Consider the following 11,135-nt stretch of genomic DNA (forward strand, 5'->3'; position numbering starts at 1 on the left):
TCTGAAGTCAGAGGAATTGAGGAAGTAATTTTATAATCAAGATCTACAGAAAGTTATTTTATTTAAGGTTGAGTCTTCGCTTTTATTTTGAGAGGAATTAGGCTTGTGTCTTAGATTCAAAGAATTTTTTAATCCCACATGATTTTGTTTTCCTTGAAGAGAGGATTAGAATGAGGAATTGATGCTTTTGAATTTAAAGTTGACTATTGTGTGCCTTAAGCCTGCTTCCTCAACCCACATCCCCATCCCCTTCCTCTTGTTTCTGAGCTTTCTCAGGTCTCTCTAATTATTTAGAGGGTGGGGGAAAGTCAACACTTGACCCTGATGACCTGTCTGCCTTCTGTCTCATCTCTTGTTTAATACTATGGTTGAACTCCTAAAAGTAGTGTCTGCTGCATCCACAGCATTTTCCCCCCCATGTCACTATCTCTCTGGAATCTAGTTTCTAGGTTCACCCATGTACCACATGTCCCAGCTGAAGTCTCCAGCTTTGGGGATACCATGTAAGGTCAGAAGGGTGTATCCTACACAAGGGTTCCAGGCCCAGGGGATAAGTGGAGGCTGGAATGCAGGTGCATTTGCTGGCCCCACCAAACCCTGTCATGGGGACGGATCAGTCTAGAGGGTGCAACTTTTGTATTTTGCCTGAAGGCGCCATAGTGCAAGTTGTGGCTTTGTCAACAATTCCCTTGACCCAATCTCAGCCTTTTCTGTTTGATCTTGTTCTTCAAAATCTAGATCTTTAAAAAGACAAATAAGCATGTAATCAAGAATTAAATCATTAGTTTTTAAACATACAAAATTCTTTGTAAACTGGAGTCTGCCTAAGGCTGTTAAAATCTTAAATCACCATGGGATTGGGATGGATTATTTTTCTGTGTGTGTGTGTGTGTGTGTTTTTTTTTTTTTTTTAGCAAAATACTAGTTGAGGGAAGGAAAAATTGGGGCTGGAATCCTCACAGAAAAGGCAATGCCAATTCCTTATCAGATCAGTTCTGCCTTAAATTCCACAGCCCAGGTGCTGAAATACTTATGGCAGACGTCAGAACACAGGCAGAGAGAACAGGCTGCAGCACTAGGCAGACTGGTGGTGGCATCTTGGTGCCACCACTTAGTGATATTGCCTTGGGCTGTCATAAATTTTCTGGGCTTCAAATTTCTCATCTACAGAATAATGATAAGAATAGTTGCCTCTCAGTAGTCCTCTAGTGGAGGATTTGGGGAAACATTGCAGAGACACACCTTCTCTCACCTGGAGTCAGAATGTTCTCACAATCCAGTCATTTCCCCACGATGATCATCTGCTAATGATGCTCTTATTTCCTCTCCTTCAACTGGATATTTTTTTGGTCAAGTTTTGAGATTCAACCTCTCTTCCAAGAGTGTCTCCTGATATATATTTTTAAAGATTTATTTATTTGAGAGAGTGAAAGAGAGTGCAAACAGGATAAGGGGCAGGGAGAGAGGGGAGGGAATCTCAAGCAGACTCCTCGTTAAGTACAGAGTCGGATGCGGGGCTTGATCTAATGATCCTGAGATCATGACCTAAGTCAAAATCAAGAGTCCACACTTAGCCAACTCAGCCTCCCAGGGGCCCCTGATATTTTTAACTTGAATAAACATTCTTTTCCTTAGCTCTGGTTGAGGCGCTCCTCTGGTATCTTAAAGCATCTTTTTATCATAGATTTTATTCTGCTGTGTTGTAACCACACTGGGGGAGAATTATGGGAGTTATGCCTCATTTATGATTACATCCTTGGTGCTTAACATAGTGCATGGAATTTTGATAATTATTTGGTGAACTCAATTGTCCAGATTTCAACAACTGGAGAAATGTTTAAAAAAAAAAAAAAAAAAAGCTCTGGCAGCTGGGAAGCATGCATTAAGGAGTGGTGGGGACTGAACCATTTTCTTGCATATTTCATTTCTAACAAGTGTTAATTCCTCTATTGCTTCATTTCTGGTCCATTACACTTTCCAGGTTTCTTCTTGGAGAGGAACTGACCTATTTCCAAGGCTTCTATTACCTCTGGTCCTGATCTTAGGAATTGCAGCTACCTACTACAAAGCTGAGTAGACCAGTACCTTGCTGAGCGGATATCAACATCTCCTAGGTGCTTGTTCTAAGCAGAGTCTGAGTCTCCACTCTACACTTCCTGAGTCAGGATCTGCACTGTAACTAGTTTCCAAAGTGGTTTGAATAGATAATAAAATGTAAGAAGCCCCAGCATCGTAGCAGTTACCTTCAAGAATAGTGTATTCCTCAAATTTCCTTTACATAAACATATGTGTCTATGAAGACACAGGAAAAAATATGAGAATTGTTGCAAAGATATGAAATAGTACACTGATATATTGATGAAGTCTTGGTCAAAACCAGGAAGTAATTTTGCACCTAAGAAAGCCTCAAATAAAATGCTCCATATTAGATTAGAACAAGGCAGACAATCTAAATATTTAAAGTGGTTTCAAATAAGTGAGAAATGAGTTTTTCAGCTTAATGTCTTATCATTAATGTCTTAATGATCCTCTGCTTGGAAATAAAAAAGGTTTATCCTTTTTTAAGATTTAAAATGTTTATCTTTTAAAAGACCACATTTCTCAAAAGAAATGCACACACTCCATCGTGGCAAACACTTTTTTTTTTGGTAGTAGTTAAATGACCTATGTGAAGATTTCAGTTTTCTGTTTCAATCCCCAGGCAAAGCAAGTATTTGCTTTTAGCATAGTTGATCCCTGAGCACTTTGCAAATGTTTCCACAAAGCCAGCTGCCCTTTACAGATCCCCCAGGGAAACTTTCTTTTGGTTACTAACCCTCAAGCACCCATAAATCCTACTTATGAATGTATTTGTCATATGGGAAGAGCTCATGAATCTTCAGATCTTTTGGAGGAAGACATCGAGTCTCCAGTTTGGAAAGCTCTGTCCTTTGGCTCAGACCTTTGGGTGCATCTGAAGACTAGCTCCTCTGCCGAGGAAAGAAAAAAAAAAAAGGCAAAAAAACCAAACAGCACCTCTGTAGTATATCTTGTCTAACTTTGGCAGGACGGAAAAGGCTGAGAAAAATTCATCTTGTTAGCTTCATTGGATTTGGAATATGTTTTTGGAGCAAAGTTCCTGGTTCTGAGCGTTGTGGCCACGTGGAATCTCCAGGTTACTGCCTTTGCTTCCTCATGGTTCAGTACTGATTCCTCTCTGGGGGTTTGTCACCCCTCATTTGGCTCCTCTTTCCCCTGGATGCATTTAATGACTGACTTCTCATGTCAAATGTTAAATTAAATAAAGGACTGTCGTCAGATACTAGGGGGAATTGAGATGCAAAATTGTCAGTTCCAGAGCCTTGGTAACTACTGAGAGGAGGTGGCTGTTGGAAAACCTGACTGTGGATTCAGGGTTTATTCTGCACACATCTAGGAGGTTGTTCAAGTATGTAGACTGCATGTGTGTGTGCGTGTGTACGAGTCATGTATGTGCGTGCCTGTGTCACAAACAGAAAACCTGAACTCCCCAGCACATACCTGTTTTCATATAATTTTGTTGCAAAACCTTTTCTTTTTCTTTCTTTTTTCTCTCTTTCTCTTTCTTTCCTTCTTTCTCTTTCTTCTTTCTTTTTCTTCCTTCCTTTCTTTCTTTCTTTCTTTCTTCTTCTTTCTCTTTCTTTCTTCTTTCTTTCTTTCTTTCTTCTTTCTCTTTCTTTCTTCTTCTTTCTCTTTCTTCTTTCTTTCTTTCTTTCTTTCTTTCTTTCTTTCTTTCTTTCTTTCTTTCTTCCTTCTTCCTTCCTTCCTTCCTTCCTTCTCTCGCTGAGTCTTTCTTTCTTTCTTTCTTTCTTTCTTTCTTTCTTTCTTTCTTCCTTCCTTCCTTCCTTCCTTCCTTCCTTCCTTCCTTCCTTCTCTCGCTGAGTTGTCCTATTTTTTGGTAACTTGCCTCTTCCCTAACATATTGGCTGTAACTGTATTTCTTTTCATTAGACCTGGGGGTTGCTTGTCATTTATACCATACTTTTGCTTTTCTCTTTCATTTTGGAAGGAGAGGTTTTTCTATTATTTCAGAGCAAAGCACCTCTGGTTTATGTGGCGACTCTTGTGGCTTTCTAAATGCACTTGATTTAGCTTTCAATGTGTAATTACTGCCAAACAAGTTAATTGCTTTATAAGTGTCCAAAATTCCCTGGTTTAATTTTGCTTTCATTTACCAACCTTCATTATACATCCACTGTTCAACATAAACACAAATGATTGTTAATGAAAGCCTAATGCCATATTCATTAGAAAATCAGGTTAATGACTGGCAATGAATATCCCAGCTCCTTTATTCTTTCAATACATTTTTTTTTTGCTTGTTGATTACAATAGTTTTTCTCTGTTTACAAGGAAATTCTACCTGCATTATAGGCATGCTTAAAAGTTCAAGATAAAGCTTTTCTAAGAAATCAGATAACCCCAGTCCTGGGGGTTATCTGCTTACCAGTGCCTTTACCCTTTAGAAAGAATCTCCTATAAAGTGGAACAGAACAGTCAGAATACACACAATTTCCTTGGACTGTTGGCTATCACGAAGCTGTATTGTTTGGACAGCTATAATCTCTGAGTTGTTGTGTACAGGTGTTTAGATGGTGCACTCAACAACCTTAGGAGGCATTGTTTGTTTGCATTCTGAATGATGCCACCCAGCTGTGCTCTGCACAACCTGCATCCCTCAGGCTGTGGCACTGAGAAATCTGCATTGAAATAGGATACGTGTCACAGCAGTGTGGCTTGGGCCTGAACAGAGGATCATGTATGTATGGGCTTAAACACAGAGGCCAGACTCTGAAATTTAGTCCCTTGCTTGTCCCTATGTGCTTGTGTGGACTGAGCAGTTACCACATCTATCCAATGAGAATGTTGGTGATGTCCTGTTCTCTCCAGTTCTCAGGCTCTGTGATTCCTTTTGGGATGGTGGAATTCCTCCTGTATTCTTTAAAACCATCTAAAGTTTTAAATAGTTGGATGCTTACCATGTGCCTGGCATGGAGTTGATGCTGGGGATACTTGTCAAAAACACATTTCCTGGTGTCCTGGGAGGCCTAGGGCCCCCCACTGTACCTGTTAGGAGCACAAGTGTAGCACACTCACAAAGCTGCTCAGTGTCAGTGCTCTTAGGTCTTGCTATGCTTCCCAATCTTCTTTCAATTTTTTTTCTTTCTTTCTTTCTTTCTTTTTTTTAAGCAAGATGTATCTGGTAGACTGGAAGGTCTTCTGATGCTCAGATTTGGCTATTTTCATCATTGATTTCTTTCAGTCTTTTTTATTCTTCCATCTGGAGACCTCTTCTACTTCTCTTGTCACATTCCTCTAGTTTTGGTACTCTGATCTCAGAGACCTCACTGTCTCTTCCAGTTGTGTCTCTTTTTGGGGGTCTGCTTCCATCAGCCAAGTCTGCATCATTTATACTCCTTGGCTGCACATGTGTCTATACTCAATGTGTCTCTCCCTCATAGCATTTAGCATCATTAGAATTTTGCCTTGATTTGTGTGATTCTCTGGGTACTATTTTTGCCTTAGATTCTAATCTCCTCAAGGAAAAGGTATGATAGACTAATAGTTTTTCTGGTGCCTAGACATATGCTGGTATCCTGGTCACAGGTCTGTTAGGATATTGTCTTCATGACAATAGGCTCTGCAGGTCAATAAAAGGCTGAGGTACAATTTTAGCAAATATTAAACAATAAAAGATCAAGGATCCTGAAGATTGTGACTAATCAAACAAAAGGCATCAAATCGAAAGGCACAGAAGTATGAAAATAAATCCTGATATTATTTTATTGAGGTTTGATATTTTAATATAAAAGTTACCAGATTCTGTACCATTGTCACATCCCTGGGGTGCCTTTTCTGGCCCCCAAATGGACCTGTTGTAGATATTGTATATTTGCATCTGTCAGGTTTCTGCTATGCTAATTCTGCAGGATAAGCAACTCCAAAATCAGTGGCTTTCCACACGCAGCATTTGTTTCTTATTTATGTTCTGGTCTGCATTGTTGGCCATGGCTCTGCTGGGTTCAGCTGGGATTGGTTTACGGCTGTGGGTTGGGGTCTACTCTATTACACTTGTCTCCTTATGCTGGGACCCGTGCCTCCTTGGAACATGTTTTTCCTAGCTAAGACACACACTAGAGGTCAAGGCAAACCCTGCATATACATTTAAAACCTCTGCATGAACGTATCACTGGTGAGAGCAAGTCATGGGGCCTAGCTCAACATCAGGGGGACAGGAAACATACTTCATTTACTTAAGAAGGAAGTACTTCAAAGCCACATGGCAAACAATGTAAATGATTAAGTCTATTTCATCCTAACATATTATAAGTTTCTCAAAATACTTTGCTTCTTTCATTCATAACGTTTGCACAGTTGAAATTTTGCAGTACATGTATGATTCTTTAGCTACTTGCTGTGTTTTCCTCTTGCCTCTTGAGGGTAGGAGTTGTGTCTGTCTGGCCTCACTGATATTCCCCTAGTACCTAGCACAGTGTTCTGGATGATATCAAGTACTCAATGACCGAACAGTCATTGTTCACATGAATTACCTTCTAGTCTACCTGAAAACCGTCTCAGGAATGGATATATATCTTTGTGAGAATTATTGAAGTTATACTAAGTGCCTTGTTTCAAATCGTTCAGAAATCCTCTTGCTATATTCCCATTGTAAGCCATGTAACCCTGTGGGAGAGAAACATAATCCACGCAAATGTGAGTAAGTTGAGTGGTGCTGCATGGGATGATGTCCATAGTTTGTTTTGGGTTCAGTTGCTCCATACATAAGAAAATTTGCATATATATATATTTGCATATATATATATATATATATATATATATATATATATATTTTACTTTACAAGTGGGAAAGATTTTCTTTTAAATTTCAAAATAATGAGAACATTAAAAGACCTAGCTTATGGACTTCTGGATCTCTGTTGGAGACTTATGCTACTCTTTTATCTTTAATACAGATATGTACACTGAGAAAATAACTTATTCATTTGATAAGCAATAGAAATCAGCGTGCTTTAGGTATGTGTACAGTGCTTGTGTGTGGCACAACATACAGAAATTAGGATGATAATTTCATCTAATATAATCAATAAAAATAAATGACTGAGTTCATCAAACAAAAGGCTGACCTATTAGTAATGTTCTTCCCCCAGCCCATCTTCTACCTATTGGCTGCTAATGGTTTCCTGTTGGTGGGAGCTGCAGTGAGTGTTTGTTGCTACTGCGTGCATGTGCATGTCTATAAATGACTACAATGCACACATGGAGATGTGGTCACCATGGTTGGCCTGTCCACTTGTCATGGAGCTGTGGTAGCTTCCCAGGTTCCCTTCCATGAGAGAGCTGTGTTTACAAAAGCAGAATCTGGAAAGAAAAAAACCTTTCAGTCAACACTTAAATTTACATCCAAAGAGCTCTAATTGCCTTCATTTCCTTCCTATTTACCATGCTGGGAATGGCGGTGTCCTTTGGAGAGGATCACATGGCTCACTGACACTCATGAAATCAGAAAGTTCCAAGCATGTGGGGAGGGGGTCATTCTAGTTATGTCCTCCAGAGTCTCTCCTTTCCAAAATTTGTGAGCAGGATTACTCCAAATTACTGCTTGTTGAGAAGTAGCATATGGTAACTGAAAATAGAATATAAGAGCAGAAATCAAGAGATATGGAAAATCATATTTTAAGAGTAAAGAAAAAGGACAACTGTGGGAAGAGGAGAAACATGACCCAGTTAAAAAAACATGACCTGGTTTTCTAACTGTTCTTATATACCACTAAAGCACAGAATATATCTAAATCAGGTGTCCTAAATATGCTGTTCCCTTAATCATTTTTACATCTGGGCTTCAAGCAACTGACCTCTTAAGAAAGTTTGCAACTGAAGAATTCCATGACCCGCAGCATGGACTGTGTTGAGGAGGAAACAGCGGCCAGTGAAGTCCCTGAATTGATGTCATTTCACCACTAGTACCTTAAGGCCCTAAGAAGGCAAAGCCCATCCACTTGACAGGGAGTGACACAGACAATAGAGAGAATCAGATGTTGCTAATTAGCTCATGCGACAGCGACCTAAAGCTTCTCAAGCTTTCAGACAGGTGCCACTCCGGTGCCTACCACTCTCTTCCTCCCACAGCTGAAGGAAGCCCTGGGAAGCAAGTGCAAGCCTACGTGAGATCTGGAGCTTGGCATAGCTGGATCCTCTTCCAAATTGTTTTGTCCCCTTTTTCTCTTCCCCCATTCTCTTCCTTCTCTTTCTGCATTTGTGTGACCTTGGAGGAATTATAGAAAAGGACTAAAAAATTTTAAGATGTATATCTTTGAAAGACTTTTATATTATTTGTCATTGTTTGTATTATACTGACTACACTTTATTGCGTATTATATATTATATGTTGTATTTTGTGCCTTATACATCATACATTATATATAACATATAATATGTTAGACATCATATCTAATTTACTGCCATATATATCAAATGATCCATATTTGTATGTGTGTGTATTCTAATTTTATACATTATATATTATATTTACTGACTACCTATGTTAGTTAGAAGGCTGTTTCAAAAGCAACAGTAAAGAAAAACTGTTTGCCTTCTAGGAGCCTGTCATATAATGAGGATTTAAATAATGGAAAATAAGCAAAAAAAAGTAAAGTAATTGCAGGTAGTGAAAACTGCAATGCTATGAAGAAGGTAAATAGGGGTAGTCATGTCAAAGATGACGTGGGTTGTAAGAGGATGTGGCCTTGCTAGGATAGGGTGGTCTGAGGAGGTCTTTGTGAAGAGGTGAGATTTGAGTCTAGTCTAGAGCTATGAGAAAGAGACACTTTGGTGACATTCTGGTTGGCAGGAAGTTCTTGGAGACTGACTATTTCAAGTAGAAAAAGCAGCCTGAGACAGACTGGGCTTAGTTTTTTAAAAATATTTTATTTATTTATTTGTGAGGGATACAGAGAGAGAGAGAAGCAGAGACACAGCCAGAAGGAGAAGCAGATTTCATGCAGGGAGCCTGACGTGGTACTCGATCCCGGGTCTCCAGGATCACGCTCTGCGCCGAAGGCAGGTGCTAAACCACTGAGCCACCCAGGGATCCCCACAGACTGGGCTTAGAACATTGACGAGTGGACAGAATGTGAATGCACTGGCGTGGAGAGTGAAGGAGTAGGTGGAGCAGTGGCAGGAGCCAGAGCACAGAGGGCCTTATGGCCAGTGAAAGGAATTTGTCTTCCATGCAAGGCAGAAGCCATAATGAGAGCTTATTTTATAGCAGGAGATGAAATGATCTAATTCACTTTTTAAGAGTTTCACTGGGTATTGTATGCAGGATGAATTTGGGGGAAATAAGAGACCTTGAGTCCCATTAAGAAATTCCAGAACTATTCCAGAGAGTGAGATGGTGGCTAGGACAAGGTCCGCTGCAGTTGAATGAATTGGAAGAGGTGGCCAGACTTCAGAAATGTTTTGGAGGTGGAGCTGATAGCACATTGTAATGAACTGAATGTGGGGTGTAAAGAATAATCAAGGAAGACTTTTGGGCTTTTGGCCTAAAAAACTAAAGTGGGTAAGGTAGAGATGGTGAGAATCTTGAGAACAGATTTTTGGTGGAGACCATCTGTGGTTGCATTTGGAGAATGCTAAGCTTGAGATGCTTCGTACTTAATGTCTCATTGGTTATAACTTAGTCTCATGGTCAGACCTCGCTGCAAGAGGAGTAGAGAGATGTCCACTAACTGGGCACATTGTGACCTCAAACTAGTACTCCATCACAGAGGATAAGAAGAGAACAGTTGTAAGGGTAGGTGCCTAATAATATCTACCATAGAAATAAATAATAACAGTATACCCAAAATATGGTTTCCAAAAATAATTACTTTGGAATGATTCATGGGTCAAAGAAGAAATAATGATGAAAAGAAGAAGAATACTCAGAGTGGAATAATAATACCTTAAAAGTGTGAGATGTAGCTAAAGTGATTCTTAGGGGTAGATTTATGCTTTAAATGTCATCATAGAGAAACATAAGGTTGAACATTAAAGAATGAGGCATTCAGCTTAAGGAGGAGTTACTCAAACAACAAAATGAATTAAAAGGAAGCAGGAAGCAGGAGATAATAAAAGTAAAAGGGAAAAGGGCTCCTGGGTGGCTTAGTTGGTTAAGCGCCTGGTTTGGCTCAGGTCAGGATCCTGGGGTCCTGGGATTGAGCCCCACTTCAGTCTCCCTGCTCAGCGGACAGTCTGCTTCTCCCTCTGCCCATGCCCACTGCTTGTGATCTCTCTCTCTCAAATAAATAAATAAAATCTTAGAATAAACAAACAGAAAATAAGAGGAAAAAAATCACCAAAATAGAAATAAAAAAATATAATTAGAGATAATTAACAAAATGAAAAGCTTGTTCTTGGAAGGACTGTATAAAATATATAAGCTAAGCAAGACTGATCAGGAAACAAAGAAAGAGAAACAATATTATGAATGAAAAGGGAAACACGTATAAATACCAACACAACAGACTTATTAAATCTGGAGTCAGTACTATAAATAACTTATGTCAACAATTAAAAGCACATCATTGAGTCAATATTCAGAAATTTTCATTTTCTCAAATTTTCTCAAAAATAGCATTCTAAGAGTATTGTAGCTGAGTTTCATTAAAATTTCAAATATCAGATAATCTTTATATAGAGAAAAGAAAGAGAAAAAGCCACCTCAGTTATTTTTTGAAGTTTAGAAAACATTGAAAATAAAATGAGATAAACCATGGATCAATCTCATTTATGCAGAATATTAAATTAAATACCAACAAAACAAAATTCAGCAATGTGCACCATAAACTATATCATAATCAAGTTGAATTTATTATAGGGATGCAAGAATAGTTTCATATGAAAAAAATCAATTCATGAAATATATAGTAATAGATTTACAGAGTAAAATGATATAAACAACCCAGTGGATATGTCAACATTAATTTATTGGAAGAAAAAAATCTTAGAAAAGTGGGAATAGAAGGGAATTTCCTTAAAACCTGGAAAAAAATCTATAAAAATATCCAGAAAAAATAATTAAATTTAACAGTAAGCCTCCACAAGCATTTCTATTA

At 38.7% G+C, this 11,135-nt stretch overlaps 1 non-coding gene across 1 annotated transcript; it reads right to left on the reverse strand.

The window, feature by feature from the left end:
• Positions 1–5,193: 5,193 nt before the first annotated feature.
• Positions 5,194–5,273, reverse strand: LOC121481703. The gene has a single exon (XR_005985373.1). It is a non-coding gene; the product is annotated as a small nucleolar RNA U2-19 (small nucleolar RNA).
• Between the last annotated feature and the right edge of the window lie 5,862 nt (positions 5,274–11,135).

Source organism: Vulpes lagopus, chromosome 23 (genome assembly GCF_018345385.1).
Source record: "Vulpes lagopus strain Blue_001 chromosome 23, ASM1834538v1, whole genome shotgun sequence".
NCBI classification, from domain to species: domain Eukaryota; kingdom Metazoa; phylum Chordata; class Mammalia; order Carnivora; family Canidae; genus Vulpes; species Vulpes lagopus.